Source organism: Camelus bactrianus, chromosome 11 (genome assembly GCF_048773025.1).
Source record: "Camelus bactrianus isolate YW-2024 breed Bactrian camel chromosome 11, ASM4877302v1, whole genome shotgun sequence".
NCBI lineage: Eukaryota > Metazoa > Chordata > Mammalia > Artiodactyla > Camelidae > Camelus > Camelus bactrianus.
In genome coordinates, this window is record NC_133549.1 from 64,621,984 (window position 1) to 64,638,625 (window position 16,642).

A 16,642-nucleotide genomic window follows, 5' to 3' on the forward strand; every position below is an offset into this window, starting at 1 on the left:
ATAACTGAGGAGCCTGGGGTCTAGGCCTAGAGAAGTCACCAAGCCCAGTGACCTGACTTCTTCCCAAGTGTTCTTTCCACTGCTGCATGTAATAAACTCCTTGCTCTCACTACTCAAGATTAAAGGAGGAGCAGTCTCCATCGGAATCTCACCCTCATCTCTCCACATCTTTCTTTTTTTAACTTTTTTATTGAGTTATAGTCATTTTACAATGTTGTGTCAAATTCCAGTGTAGAGCAAAATTTTTCAGTTATACATGAACATACATATATTCATTGTCACATTTTTTTTTGCTCTGAGCTACCACAAGATCTTGTATATATTTCCCTGTGGTATACAGTATAATCTTGTTTATCTATTCTACATTTTGAAATCCCTTTCCCCACATCTTTCTTCCCTTTCTCTCCATCCCTTTTTTCTCACTTTGCAACTCAGTAGATTCAAGAATGGAATTAAACTAGTTCATTCATTTATTTTAACAAATATTCATTGGACACCTAATGTTTCTGGCTCTGGGCTAGAGGCTGGGAATACAGTGGTGAACAAAACAGGCATGACCTCTACCCTTGTGGGTAGAGTGAAAGAGAGGGACAATTTTAAAGTACAATAAATATGTATAAATATGTAATTACAAATTGTGATAGTGGCAGAAATGAAAAGAACCTAGGGAGACTCTAATTTCGAATTGAGACACCAAGGAATGCCTCTGAAAGGAAGTAACATTTAAGATAGTGCCTGAAGGTGAGTAGGAGTTAACCAGGGAATACAGCTGAGCCAAGTCCCTGAGCAGGAGGGAGCTGGGAAAGGAGACTTGGGTCTCTGGGACATCATCATAATGAGCTGGGGCAGAGTCAGAAGACAATGCTGGAGGATTAAGAGGGATGCAGGACCTTTCTGGCCACAAGGAGCAGTCTGGTTGCCTATGGAGAGAAAGGGAAAGGTCATAAAGAATCTTCCTGGGATGATAGAACTATTCCATATCTTTGTATTGTGATTTTTTTTTTGAGGGAAGTAATTAGGTTATTTATTTTTATAGGAGGTTCTGGGGATTGAATCCAGGACCGTGGGCATGCTAAGCATGTGCTCTGCCACTTGAGCTATATCCTCTCCCATTCCGTATCTTGACTGGAATGGTGGTTAGACAGTTGTATTCATTTAAAAACTCATCAAAATGCAAGTTAATATTTGTGTGTATCACTGTATGTACACTTTACCTTCATTGAAAAATAATGACCACTGTGACTGCAGTTACTTAAGTGAAGCAGGTTCACAGTTCAAACTACATGAAGTTTGAGGTTATGGAAATTAAAAAAAAAAAAAAAAAAAACCTAAGGCCCAGAAAGATTAAGTTAGAGTCTCTCAGGCCTCAGAGTACCATTTACTTCATTTAAAACTTCTTTGCCAGGGGTGTGGGTGGTATAGCTCTGTGGCAGAGCGTGAGCTTGGCGTGAAGGAAGTCCTGGGTTCAATCTCCAGTACCTCCGTTAAAAAAATTAAACGAGCAAAAAACTAAGTATTAAAAAAAATTCCGTGCTCTAAAAAAACAAGCAAACAAAAAAACCCTTCCCTGCCCTAAAAGAGAAAAAGGAACAAAGGAAGCCCATTAAGAAATACATGATAGCTTCTACATAGCGCCTGTGGAATATACGCTCTAAATATCAGTTATGCCCTAATGTATCTACCATTGAGTTCTTATCACAGACTAAATCAAACAATCTGACTTATAAATAAAATATATTAACTTAAATGCAAAGATCATCTGCCTGGAAAGTTAAGAACTGGGCATCCCAGCACTCTCCAAAAGAGCCTTTGGGTGGGGCTCCATTACATATTAGAATCAGCTGACTAGGTTTACAAATATTAATGCCTAGGTCCAACCCCCAGAAATTCCATTGTAATTAGACTGAGGTGCTGCCCCAGCATCCTGATTTTTAAGAGCTCCCCAGAGAGAAGCCAAGATTGAAAATCAGTGCCTGCCCAGTTCCACCTGGATTCCATTCTTCTGTCTTTAAAATGACGACCTTCAAAGATTTACTGATCATTTTGCATAATAAGGGTTCTTTGGATTATTTAAAGTAAACTTTAAAATGCTACATTAAGATTTAGATATCAGAACCCTCCCAATCCCCAGGTCTTACTTTAGTCTTAGTGCTGACGTGGAATCAACCAGCTCCCCACCTCTGCTTTTGGGACATCTGCCCTCTGGATATAACTCTCCTATGGTTCAGTGTCCCCTTCCTCTTGACAAGGCCCTGGGCTTTCTCTTAGGCGTGTTTTCTTATTGACCCTCTTCCAGCTGACTTGGTTCAAGTTTTGTGTCTCCTATATCCAGCTCCCTTTGGTCTGAGGGGGAGGGAATGTGAGAGAAAAGAACAAACCTCCTCCTCCACCCTCTTTGTCCTGCAGGTCTGATGGGAGAGTAGGGGGTGCAAATCCCAGTTTGATGGGCTGTCCTGAGCCCATTTGAGCCTCAGGCAAGGCCTCTTTTCATCCCATTGTTTTTTTGTTTTGTTTTGTTTTTAGGTATAACGTTTGCCCCTCAACCCCTGCTAAAAAAAATGTCTCCCAGAACTTGTCGGGGATTTTCTGAAACTGTCTCATTTCCACCACATGTGTACAGTGTGCTCAGAGAGTTCACTGCAGTGCTCATTTGTTTTCCTTTTTATTTCCTTTTTCTTTGATTTTTCTTTTTGTTGTTGTTGCAATACTCATTTGTTGCCCACTTACCAGGTGTCTTGGGCACATCTCCAAGTAACAGTGTTTAATTTACAGAAAGTCCTTAAAACACATTCAACTGGTTACAGTTCTTTTCTTCCTCTAACGAAAAGCAGAGGCACTGTTTGAGAATACGAATTATAAAATGGTGAAGTCCTATGGTATAAGACTGTTACAAAATATCCTTTTGAATATGTAAATATGAAGATTGTGAATGAAAAATACTGCAAACCATACCAGTAAACAAAGAATGCTGAAGCCATCAAGTCATCAGCCGCTGCTGCCACCTCCCACAGTGAAGACAAGCCTGCAGCCTGGCCTCTGCAGCCACTCACAATGGTGCACTCTGAGCAGACTCAGAATAATAAAGGACAAGATACTGGACCTACATAGCTAGATGCTTGTCAAAGGAATGAATTCAATGAGCCCAAATGTTTGCTTCCTCCCATACATAGAAAAGCACTAAATTCTTTAACTTGAGATGCCTGTTTTTCTTTAGATAACAGGTAATCTTTTATTGTTCCAACTACCTGATCTTTGTTGTAAAGCTCCTATATATCCTAGCTCCTCCCCTACCTCTTCAGAGCAGTCCCTCAGAGCGCTCTGAGAGGCTGTCATCCTGGTTCAAGTCCTCCCACCAAATAAAACATAACTCTCCAATTTTAGGCTGCGTATTTATTTCAGTCGACAAGATAATGCACATTTCCTAACTTTAAAAATTCACCAAGAATTACATGATTTCAAAGCTGGGAAGCTGAGTCAGTTGCAGACATTGTTGTTACTTGAGCTGCTAAACAAAAATTATTTCACCACAGACTGTGGTTCAAATTAGTCTTGGAAAACATGACATTTGAATTGAGGTGAGATCTTCAGGAGCATAGACGTTTAAAACAAAATGATCCTGTGTCCAAGTCTTCTAAACATGAGTGTGTTTCCCCATCTGGACTGTGAGTTGCTGAAACTCAGGATCTTGCCTCATCTCAGCATCCCCTCCCCCAACGAAGCACAGAATAGGTGTTCAACAAATCTATGTTGTATGCTTAAAGGAGAGTGCTTCAGTTCACATGGTAATATGCCTTGCTGAAGTAATGAGGTGGTAAAAGATCTTCTTACTGGAAACAAATTACAGAGAATTAAGAAGCAAGAATCTGACTCTGGTTATCTTGCCCTGTCCAGGGAGAGGAACACTATTTCTCCCACAGAAGTCTCTTGTCTTGGAGGACACTGGGAGCTCATTGTCTACTTTCTATTACCTGCCTTGCCCAGTGAATGCTAAGGGAAGGAAGGACTGAAAGGAATATAAGGAGGAACCCAGGTTTTAGGGCCAGGGTCTTCAAACTGAGTACTTGAAATATTTCCCAAGGCATGTAGCTACATAGAATTTTAAGAAAATTCTATCCCCAGGCCCTCCACTGTACCTGTCCATAGCATGCCTCAGACTGTCCTTCCCCATTTCCCCTTCACAACAGCATTTCTCCTGCCTTACAAAGAAAAGACTCCCCACCTCCATCCTAAACATCACTGTAATGTAACAATGTCCCAAGCATGAGTACATCTAAGATGCCATACAAATAGACCATTGGAAGTGGCCCCTTTAATGTTTCATCAAGGTGCTGTATATCCTCCTTAGCTTCCAGCCCTCCCCAGACTTAAACATATTTCAGTCCAAGGTGCATCACTGATTTATAAATGGGGTGTTTCTCCCTGGGATATTCTGAAATCATTGCGGACAATGAGAGTGGTGGTGTTGCAAGAAAATGGAGCGTGAGAAGATGGCCATGTCCCAGGTCTCAGGCGAGTCCCTGGGACATGCCCCATCAGGTGAGGCTCCTTGGCTTCATTCAGGAAAGAATTCAAGAGAGAGCCATAGTAGAGTGAAAGTAGATTTATTAAGGGAGTGCATAGACAGAGGGTGGCCAGAGAGGCCACAAGGAGTGGAGGTGTTCAGTTTAAAGTAAAAGTAGATACACACTCTATACAGCACAGGCCATCTTCAAAGATGAGAGAGAGGGAGAGAATCAGAGACAGAGACAGAGAGCAAGTGCCAGGGCAGGCGAGAAGTGGCCCCAGAGCATGGTGTTGTCTAGGAAATTGAGGTTGGCCACAAGATGTGGGGAGGTGTAGATCCAGGAATTGGGCCATCACCCAATTTTTGATCTTAGCAAGTGGGAGGATTATTCCAACTACTTTGGGAAAGGGCCCAGGAATTGGGCCACTGACCAATTTTTGACCTTTTATGTTTAGCCTCAGAACTGTCATGGCACCTATGGGAGTGCTGTTTAGCATGCTAATACATTTCAGTGAGCATATAATGAAGCTAAAGTTCTACTGAAAGTTGAATCTTTTGCCATTTGGGCCTCAAGGTCCACTGAGAGTTGAATGTTCTGCCATCTTGAGCCTAACCAGGTTTTAATCAGCTTTTGTCCTATCCTAAGTTGCTGTGTCATTCCTTTACGGGTTGCGTCCTGCCCCCTTCCCTCCTCTCTCAGTGATGATTCTTGTTTAACAACCTCATTTTTTTAATCCTTCAACTGTTGTTCAAGAATGCGCTGTTCATAAAAGAAAGTCTGGGGAAAGCGAAGAGAACTTCAGTAAGAATTATTGAAAGACTTTAAATAGCTTTTATTATAAATTTAAGTTTTAAAAATTCTCATATACTACAGCACTGATCCTCAGGATATGTCATTAGCTGGGAAGAAAACACAATTGATTCGCTGAAGCAGTACAGGTTAGTAAGGCTGATTCTTTTAAATATAAATACAAAGTTTCCTCGGAGTACCAAATTTTTCAAGAGTTTTTGACATTGGATAAAACCCATAGATAAACATTTTATATAATTTCTTTTGGATTCTGTGTGGATTATTAAATGCCATAGTTATAGCATGTTTTATTAAATCACATCCAAAATATTTATTACTTTACAATAGACCATCTGTTAGTTTTCTATATTGCATGAAAAGTTACCATTGTTACCCAAAAACTGGGTTCATCTCTTGTTGGGTGTTGAGGCAAAAGACACAACCAAGCCAAAGAGCAGGAGAAAAAGGATTTACTACTTGCTGCAAGTGAGGAGAACACTAGAGGTCTTTCCCAAAGCAGTGTCTCCTTGAAGAGCCAAATTACGGAAATTTTAAGCTAAAGAAACAATGCATATTCATGAAGGGGCTTGAGCAGAAGAGAATTTAGTATAGAACTGGGGCAAAGGTTGCCAGAATCCAACCTTTAGTTGAATGAAGTCATGAGGGTCCAGAATGGTGAACATCATGATTCCTTAGGTTCAGACCAGTCTGGGGTCTTAGCAAGTATTTACCATCCTCCAGCTGGGTAGGGGTCTTAAGTCCTGCAGAACTCAATGTCTGATTGTTATATGTGTATATCCCTTGAGGAGGAACTAGGACTATATTTATTGTTGAACTATTATTTCTTGACTGCTTTTTTCTTTTTTCCTGCATTCCCTCACTTCCCTTATGATCATTCTTACTGAGACCTGTTCAAGGGCAAGCACTGTGGCCAGGCTTAGATTATAAAATGGCTTAGGCCAAAAATGACTTCTCTTTTTTTTCTTTCATTTTTGAAATGGGGAGGTAATTAGGTTTTTGTTTATTTATTTTAATGGAGGTACTGGGAATTGAACCTAGGACCTTGTGCATGCTAAGCATGTGCTCTACCACTGAGCTATACCCTCCCTGCTTCAAAAATGACTTCTCTTATGTCAAAAAAGCCATGCCTAGTCCTCCTTCCCCAGAGACCCCCTACCCTATCTGCTTATACTGTGAACCACTAATTTAGAAGCTCAAAGCAATATATATATATTATTGCAGTTTCCACAGATCAGGAGTCCTGGCAGGGTTTCACTGGATCCACTACTCAGGTTCTCAGAGGCTGCAGTCAAGGTATAGTCTGGGGGTCTAATCTCATCTAAGGATGGGAATCCTCTTCTAGCTCACTAATGGTTGCCAGAATTTAGCTTGGTTGTAGGACTGAGGTCCCAGCTTTCTTGCTGGCTGTCAACTGGGTCCACTCTCTGACCCTAGAGGCCCCTTCAGTTCCTTGGTGGCCCTCTCATAAGCACTGTCAAAACATAGGAGCTTCTTCAAAGCCAGAAAGAGACTCACCAGCCAGCTAAAACAGGCTTACAGAATTTAACATAAAAAGTGGAATAGCTATCCCATCATATTCACAGGCCCCACCTATACTCAAGAGATGATAGAAGGTACACCAGGACAGGAATCTTGGGGGACATTCTAGAATTCTGCCTACCACACCATCTTCATCTTATTTCTACTTTTGGAATGTTTGATATTTTCTGCCTCCTATTACCAAAACAAAATCATATTTTAGTGGCTGGAACAATGGATTAATTTTTAGCATTAGATAACTTTTTCTTTTTGCTAAGCACATAGGAAATACGATGATGGTGTCCAGAAAAATTAATAGAATAATTTCTGGATTCATGTTTAATTAACAGAATCATTTCATAATCCTTATTTAACTATTCCTAAAAAGCAAATACTAGAGACGATTATGCACACATCAGTATGCTTAGGAATGCCACATCTTTTATCATATCTCTAACTTTATAAATAACATAATTTTAGTTGTACACTATATTGCATTATTGTAAATAAAGTAATGAAAGCCTTAGATTTAGGATCATGTTTTATCACTTATAATTTTAAAAAGATTAATTTATATTAGACCAAAGGTAATTTAATCTTATTTGGCTACTTTAAGTGACCTATGTTATATGCTACACCCTTATAATTTTTTTCTTAATCAGATTTATCATATCTGAATCAACAGCTAATGAACCCACAACATCAGGGGGATAATTTTGTTTCAGAAAGTAGTATGCTTCCTAGGATGAGGTATTGGCTGTCTGGGAATTTTACCAATTACTGCAGGTGATACTTAACAGTCATAGTTATTTTCCTTCCATAAAAAAAGATAGATTAACTGTGATTTTAATTATTTACTTTATTTCTTTACCACTTTTATCGTGGATATAGGTGATCATTTATTAACTTAGTTATTTGGTAGATTCACAGTCCAACTAGCTTTTATTTTAATTACGATTACAACGGATGTATTTTAAAATCCCACCTACCACAAAAAAAAGTTTTCTCATATACATTCTACAAATACTTAATAAAAAGCCTTTTATGTAAATGATAAACAGTATATTCCCCAAGTTCTATATGATCAGGAACTATATATCTCTTGTCCATGTTTATATTCTATTATGTGTCACATTGTGCAATATTTGTGGATACTTCATAGTATTGATTAAATGATTGGTTGAAGACTAAATACAAAGATAACTAATATCCTTAAAGAGCTTAATACCAAATAAGTGAAATAATACAAATGTACAAATAACTATTACAGTTCTGGATGTGTAAAATAAAAATATCATGTACCAGTTTCTATAGAAATAAAGATAAATATTTAAAAATGAAAGTAAGTGAAGATTTCAAGGAGAAGTAATACTTGTGGTGAAGTGGATTAAAAAGTAGGACTCAATAAAGTTTTAAATCAAACATATTTGGTATTATTTGAACTTATAAAAATAAGTGGTAACATCAAAAAGTTCAGTGAAGTATCAGAGGGCCCCATATAAGAGGTGTAAGTGGCAGAAGTATTTCCATGAAAACATTATCACCTGGATTTCTGTCCATCTCTGAATTCTTCAGGAGCTGGGATAATAATTATAATGTACTTTGGTTATGTTTAGAGGTCTTTCCTGTGTCTTTGAACTTGAGCTAGTGCCCTCTTCAGAAATCCCCAAGGTAAGTACAAATCTTCTGCACCAATATTTCCTCAGAGGGGAAGCTATTACCATGGAACCTCACTTACTAACCTGAAATTAGCCCGTTATATTTACCATGTAACCACAGAGAAATTTCTGCCACATGAATGCTAGGAAAAATCATTAGACTATAGCAAATCATTCTGATTTATACCATTATCTCTCAGGTATGGAAAAGTATTTTGAGGGAGTAAATACTGTTCAAGGGGCTTCCCAGCATTAGGAATTGGTAGCCATAAAAGAGAATATTAATTCATCTTTTCTCTGTTGAGCTTCTGTCTCTTCCTTTGAGGCATTAGTACAAATACTTACTTGGCTATATGAAGTTATACAGTTATGATTCATTCAAAAACATTTATTGAGTTCTAGGCCTATATGCTAGACATTAGGTAAAAAATCTGAAGCCAAAAGTGAAAAAAATAGATGGTTGTATCCTTACAGAGTGGAAAAGAGGTTACATTTATTCAAGTTCTTATAACAGTATCAATCTATTTTATATATTTTTATAGTAGTTTATAAAATGTTATGTAGTTTATATAGAGTATAAGTGTTTTGATAATTATCACATTGCACATTAACATAATTTTTTGATGAGAAAGACTTTCTGATGGAAAGTAAATCTAATTCTACTGATTAATTTATAATGAAGACTAGCTTTACTACTTAGATTATGTGGTGAGTATTTTCCTTTTTTTAAATTTTTCTTCATACTGAAGTATAGTTGGTTTACAATTTCATGTTAGTTTCAGGTATACAATAAGGTGATTCAATTATACATATATATTCTTTTTCATATTTTTTCCATTATAAGTTATTATAAGATACTGAATATAGTTCCCTCTATTATACAGTAGGTCCTTGTTGTTTATTTATTTTATTTATAGTAGTGTGTATATGTTAATCCCAAACTCCTAATTTATGCCTCTCCCTCACTCCTTTCCCCTTTAGTAACCATAGTTTGTTTTCTGTGTCTATGAGTGTATTTCTGGTTTGTGAATAAGTTCATTTGTATCATTTTCTTTTTGGATGCCACATATAAGTGATAGCATGTATTTGTCTTTGTCTGATTTACTTCACTTAATATGATAATCTCTAGGTCCACCCATGTTGCTGCAAATGGCATTATTTCATTCTTTTTTATGACTGAGAAATATTCCATGTGTATGTGTGTGTGTGTGTATGTGTGTATATATATATATATATATTATATATATGTGTGTGTGTGTTTGTGTGTATATATATATGCACCACATCATCTTTATCCAATCATCTGTCAGTGGACATTTAGGTTGTTTCTATGTCTTGGCTATTGTATATAGTGCTTCTGTGAACACTGGGGTGCATGTATCTTTTCAAATTAAGAGTTCCCTCTGGATGTATGCCCAGGAGTGGGATTGCTGGATCATAAGTCTGTTTTTAGCTTTTTAAGGACTCTCCATTCTGTTTTCCATAATGGCTGCACCGAACAACACTCCCACCAACCGTGTAGGAGGGTTCTCTTTTCTCCACATCTTCTCCAGCATTTATCATTTGTGGACTTTTTGATCATGGCCGCTCTGACTGGTGTGAGGTGATACCTCATTGTAGTTTTGATTTGCATTTCTCTGATAAGTAGCGATATTGGGCATTTTTCACATGCCTATTGGCCATTTGTATGCCTTCATTAGAGAATGGTTTGTTTATGTCTTCTACCCATTTTTGGACTGGGTTGTTTTGTTTTGTTTTTTAGTTATTAAGCTGTATAAGATGTTTGTTTATTCTGGAAATTAAACCCTTGTTGGTCTCATCATTTGTAAATATTTTCTCCCATTCTGTGGGTTGTCTTTTCACTTTTATTTATGGTTTCCTTTGCTCTGAAAGAGCTTTCAGGTTTAATCAGGTTTTATTTGCTTATTTTTGCTTTTATTTCCATTACTCTAAGAGACAGATAAAAAAAAATATTGCTTTGATGTATGTCAAAAGAGTATTCTGCCTATGTTTTCCTCTAGGAGTTTTAAAGTATCCAGTCTTACATTTAGATCTTTAATCCATTTTGAGTTTTTTTTTAATATGGTGTTAAAGAATGTTCTAATTTCATTTTTTTACATAAAGCTCTCCAGTTTTCCCAGCACCACTTCCTGAAGAGATTGTCTTTTCTCCATTGTATGTTCTCACCTCCTTTGTCATAGATTAATTGACCATAAGTGTGTAGGTTTATTTCTGGACTTTATATCCTGTCCCATTGAGCTATGTGTCTGTTTTTGTGCCATTACCATACTGTTTTGATTACTTTTGCTTTGTAGTATAGTCTGAAGTCAGGGAGTGTGATTCCCCTAACTCCTTTCTTCTTTCTGAAGATTGTTTTGTGTATTTGGGGTCTTTTGTATTTCCATACAAATTAAATTTTTGTTTGTTTTAGTTCTGTGAAAAATGTCATTGGTAATTTGATGGGGATTGTATTGAACCTGTAAACTGCCTTGGGTAGTATGGCCATTTTAACATTATAGATTCTTTCAGTCCAAGAACATGATATATCTTTCCATCTGTTTGTGTCATCTTCAATTTCTTTCATCAACTTCTTGTAGTTTTCAGAGTACAGGTCTTTTGCCTCCATAGGTAGGTTTATTCCTAGGTATTTTATTCTATTTAATGCAATGGTAAATGGGATTGTTTCCTTAATTTCTTCAATTTCTTTCTTTCTGATATTTCATTGTTCATGTATAGAAATACAAGAGATTTCTTTATGTTAATTTTGTATACTGAAACTTTACTGAATTCATTGATGAGGTCTAGCAGTTTTCTTGTAGCCTCTTTAGTATTTTCTATGTATAGTATCATGTCATATGCAGTGACAGTTTTACTTCTTCTTTTCCAGTTTGGATTCCTTTTATTTCCTTTTCTTCTCTGATTGCTATGTCTAGGACTTCCAAAACTATGTTGAATAAAAGTGGCAAGAGTAGGCATCCTTGTTTGTTTTGTTCCTGATCTTAGAGGAATTGCTTTCAGCTTTTCACCATTGAGTATCATGTTAGTTGTCAGTTTGTCATATATGGCCTTCATTATGTCCACTTTCTAGAGAGTTTTTATCATAAATGTTTGTTCAATTTTAATCAAAAGCTTATTCTGCATCTATTTAGATGATCATATGGTTTTTATTCTTCAATTTGTTAATGTGGTGTATCACACTGACCTGCTGATATTTAAAAATTCTTGAATCCCTGGAATAAATCCCACTTGATAAAAGCGTATGATCCTTTTAATGTATTGTTGGAGCTGGTTTGCTAGTATTTTGTTGAGGATTTTTGCATCATAAGTGATATTGGCCTGTAATTTTCTTTTCTGTGATATCTTTGTCTGGTTTTGGTATCAGTGTAATGATGGCTTCATAGAATGAGTTTGGAAGTGTTCCTTCCTCTACATTTTTTTGGAATAGTTTCAGAAGGATAAGCATTAACTCTTCTCTAAAGGCTTGGTAGAAATCACCTGTGACACCATATGGTCCTGGACTTTTGTTTGTTGGGAGTTTTTAAATTACTGATTTGATTTCAGTCATGGTAATAGGTCTGTTCATATTTTCTATTTCTTCTTGGTTCAGTCTTGGGAGATTGTGCCTTTCTAAGAATTTATCCATTTCTTCTAGGTTGTCCATTTTATTGGTATATAGTTGCTCATAGTACCCTGTTATGATCCTTTATGTTTCTGTGGTGTTGGTTGTAACTTCCTTTTCATTTCTGATTTTACTGATTTAGGCCATCTCCCTTTTTTTATGATTAGTCTGGCTAAAGGTTTATTAATTTTGTTTGTCTTTGCGAAGAACCAGCTTTTAGTTTCATTGACCTTTAAAAAAATTTTTTTAGTCTCTGTCATTTATTTTGGCTCTGATCATTATGGTTTCTTTCTTTCTACTATCTTTGGGTCTTGTTTGTTCTTTCTCTAGTTGCTTTGGGTTGTTTATTTGAGATTTTTCTTATTTCCTGAGGTAAGCTTGTATTGCTATAATCTTCCCTCTTAGAACTGTTTTTGCTATGCCAAATCACAAAAGAACAAAAGGAGAGGGGAAAAGGACCTACAAAAACAAATCAAAAACAATTAACAAAATGGCAGTAAGAGCATACATATCAATAATTACCTTAAAAGTAAATGGCTTAAATGCTCCAACCAAAAGGTATGAATGGATACAAAAATAAGACCCATATATTTGCTGCCTATAAGAGACTCACTTCAGATCTAGAGACACATACAGACTGAAAGTGAGGAGATGGAAAAAGGTATTCCATACAAATGGAAACCAAAAGAACGCTGGAGTAGCAATACTTATATCAGTATTATGTTTGGATTCCTTTTTCTTTTTTGTGTGTATGTCTATTATAGATTTTTGGCTTGAAATTATGTGGTGGACATTTTCTAAATGTATATTGACTAATAGCATAGCACTAACCACATGTGGCTATTGAGCAGTTTAAGTGTGGCTAAAGTAGCTGAGAAATTGAATTTTTAATTTTAAATGTAAAAACCAAAGCAGTGCAAATTTTATGATAGAAAATATTGTGTTGTATTGAATTCAACAATATTTAATATTCTAACCTTTCTTTACTAGATTAAACAAAGTGCCTCTCATAGACACTTGGGTACAATTGGTAGTTAGTTGGTAAGTCTTGCTAACCTCACAAAATGAGGAGATGAATGACTAGTCACTAACAAGTCCTTTTGAAAGTCAGGTACTTTCCAGTTCTTTCCTTCCAAAAACCAAAGGAGAAACTAATCAAATTGACAGCTATTAGATAATTAAAAGTAATTTTTGAAAATAGAAAATTATGTGATTTTTGGCATATAACTAAGAAGAAGTTAAAAGAATTGGGTGACATAGCAGTAACAGAAGTGCTTCCATTTATATCTATTTATATATATGGAGAAGGTTTTTCAGAGATGATTGATACTGAACCTGTCCCATTCTAGTAATAACTAATATTACTTCACAGATAGTAAAATAATTGAAAAAAGTTCTTAAAATTTCAATTCATGTCCTTAAGGTATGCTCTTCCAGTAAATTTTTTTCTTAATAATTATTTATCAGAATCATATTAATGTTATGTTGATATGCTGCATAATAATAATAATAGTAAAAATAATAATGGTAGCTCAATTCAGAAGAAATGTTTTTAACATTCAGGGAAAGCTTTTTAAGCAAAATTTCAATTTAAATATATATTATATATATAATTAAATATATATTATAGTACAGAAGTATGATATGTGATCCATAAAAGACTTTTCAAGATTTCTGGTACTGGCCAAGATGGAGTAAGCCCACTATGGACTATCTTTCCCAATGATTACAACTAAGAACTCTGGACAAAAATACAGAAAGCAACTACTTGAGGACTCTTTAAAAGTAAATAGTTGTGAGCAGATTAGGGAGGGGACCCAAAGGTGAAGAAAGACACATACAGGACTGAGTTTCCCATATTTTTTCTTTTTTAATCTCCTGACTTTGACCCAAAGACAGCCATAGCACATAACTGTACAGTTGGCACAGGCTTCGAAAACTCCTAGAGAAATTCTATAGTTTTGATCTGAACACCATGGAAGGGAGTTCCTACAAGCAGGAGAGTATGGAGGAATCCTCCTCCCCACCCCCGCCTTCTGGCCCTACACCAAGGGCAGCCCCAGTCACAAAGCTACACTGTAATGGCAGTAGCATAGTGATTTAAAATTCCAACAAGAAAGTGATCTTTTAGGTCAGAGGGACGGAAGGGACCTTGTGATCTGAATAGTGTCAGGGGACTTCCCATTTCTCTCTTTTATTTCGCTGCTTTGCCCCAAAGTTGTCCCCAATCATGCAGAACTGTGTGGCAGCCTGGCAGCTAAAAAAAACTCATTTTACTAGTTGGAGAACTGAGAAAAGGGGATTCTGGTAGGTGGAGAGTGGGGAAATCTGGATAAGAGAACTGGAGAAAGGACTCCCTTCATTTTGATCAATAAAATAAACCTCTGCCCAGAATGACCAAGAAAAAAGGGAGAAGACACAAATTACCAGTATCAGGAATGAAAGAGGAGATATTACTGCAGACCCTACAGACATTTAAAAGATAATAACAATATAGGCATACCTGCATTTTCAGATAGTTGCTGACATTTTTAGCTACATACTGTTTTTTAGTAAAGTCTGTGATTGGTTTTTTAGAAACAATGTTATTGTACAGTTAATAGACTACAGTATAATGTAAACATAACTGTTAATATGCACAGAGAAACCCAAAAATTCATGTGATTCACTTTATTGCAACATTTGCTTTATTGCGGTGGTCTGGAATGGAAGCCAAAATATCTCCAAGGTATGACTGTACTCCAAACAATTCTATTCCCATAAATTAAATTACTTAGAGAAATGGACCAATTCTTTGAAGGATGCAAAGTACCAAAACTCACACAGCAAGAAATAGATAACCTTCATAGTTCTACATCTATTGAAGAAACTTAATTTGTAGTTAAAAAAGCTCCAACAAAGAAAACTCCAGTCTACAAACATTTAAGGAAGAAATAAATACCAGAACATAGAAGAGAAGAGAATACTTTCCAAATCATTTTAGGAAGCATTTTCCTCAGCCCAAAACCAGAGAAATATATTAGAACAAATTAAAACTACAGATCAGTACCACTAATGAACGTAGATCATTCTACAAAATATTTCAAAATGAATCCAGTAGAAGTTATCCTGTGAATGCAAGGAGGGCTCAACATTCAAAAATCAATCAATGTAACTCACCATTTTAAGAGGCGAAAGAAGAAAAGCCATATGATTATCTCAGTAGGTGCAAAAAAACATTTAAGAAAGTTCAATATCTGTTTATGACAAAACAAACAAAAAAACAACCTCTTGGCAAACTAGGGGTAAACAGAACTTCCTTCTCCTGAGAAAGAACATCGATAAAAAGTTACAGCTAACATCATACATAATAGGAAAGACTGACTGTTTCCTCCTGATATTTGAAGAGGCAGGGATATCTGCTCCCATTTAACATCATATTGGAAATTATAACCAATGCAATAAAGCAAGAACAAGAAAACAAATACAGATTTGAAAAGAAAGAACAAAATTGTCTATTCTCAGACAAATGATTGTTTATATGGACAATACCAAAAAATCTACTAAAAAGCTCCTCAACCTAATAAGTGAGTTTAGCAAAGTCACAGATAAGTAGGATAATATTAAAAAGTCAATTGTATTTTAATATTCTGATAATGAATAATTTGAAAATTTTTTAAATTACCACTTATAGTAGCAGCTCCAAAATGAAATATTTAAGTAAAAAAAAATCTAACAGAACATGCGCAGGATCTATATACCGAAAGCTACAAAACACTGATGAAAGAAATCAAACATCTAAATAAATGGAGAGGTGTACTCTATTGGAATATTGGAATATTCAGTATTGTTATGATGTTGATTCTCTCCAGAATGATCTATAAATTCAGTGTAATCCCAGTCAAAATCCCAGTAGGAGTTTTTAGACAGATAATGGACAAGCTGAATCTAAAATTTTATATGGAAAAATCAAAGAAGTTAGAATAGCCCAAGCAATTTTGAAAAAGAACAAAGTTGGAAGACTACTACCAAATTTCAAGGTTTACTATAAAGCTACACAATTAAGATAATGTAGTATTTGTGAAAGAGTAGAGATACACATTTATGGAACAGAATAGAGTCCAGAAAGAGACTCATGCAAATATGATCAATCGATTTTTGACAAAGTTGCAAAGGCAATTAAACATAGCAAGGATAGTATTTTCAAGAAATAGTGATGAAAGAAATACATATCCATAGGCAAAATAAGAACAAAAAAATAAAAAATGCCTTGACCCATACTTCACATACTTTATACAAAAACTAACCCAAAATGAATCATAGACTTAAATGTAAAGTGTGCAACTATAAAACTCCCAGAAGAACAATGAAAGAAAATATTTGTGACATTGGGTTAGGCAAAGAGTTTTTAGATAACAACAGCAAAATTCATAAAAGAAAAGAGGAGAAATTAATCTTCATCAATATTAAAAACCTCTGCTCTTCAGAAGACCTGGTTAAGAGAATGAAAGACAAGTTGCAAACTGGGAGGAATATTTGCAAATCACATATCT

At 35.8% G+C, this 16,642-nt stretch overlaps 1 long non-coding RNA gene across 2 annotated transcripts in view; it reads left to right on the plus strand.

Moving 5' to 3' along the window:
• LOC123615876 (uncharacterized) overlaps positions 1 to 16,642 on the plus strand; it is a 30,075-nt gene that overhangs the window by 7,288 nt on the left and 6,145 nt on the right. The window contains exon 3 of one of the 2 annotated variants that reach the window (XR_006723684.2): positions 8,450 to 8,504. This is a non-coding gene — a long non-coding RNA (uncharacterized LOC123615876). Of the gene's footprint in view, positions 1 to 2,523; positions 3,376 to 8,449; positions 8,505 to 16,642 lie in introns of those variants that run through there. The other variant, XR_012510284.1, reaches the window with a different exon arrangement.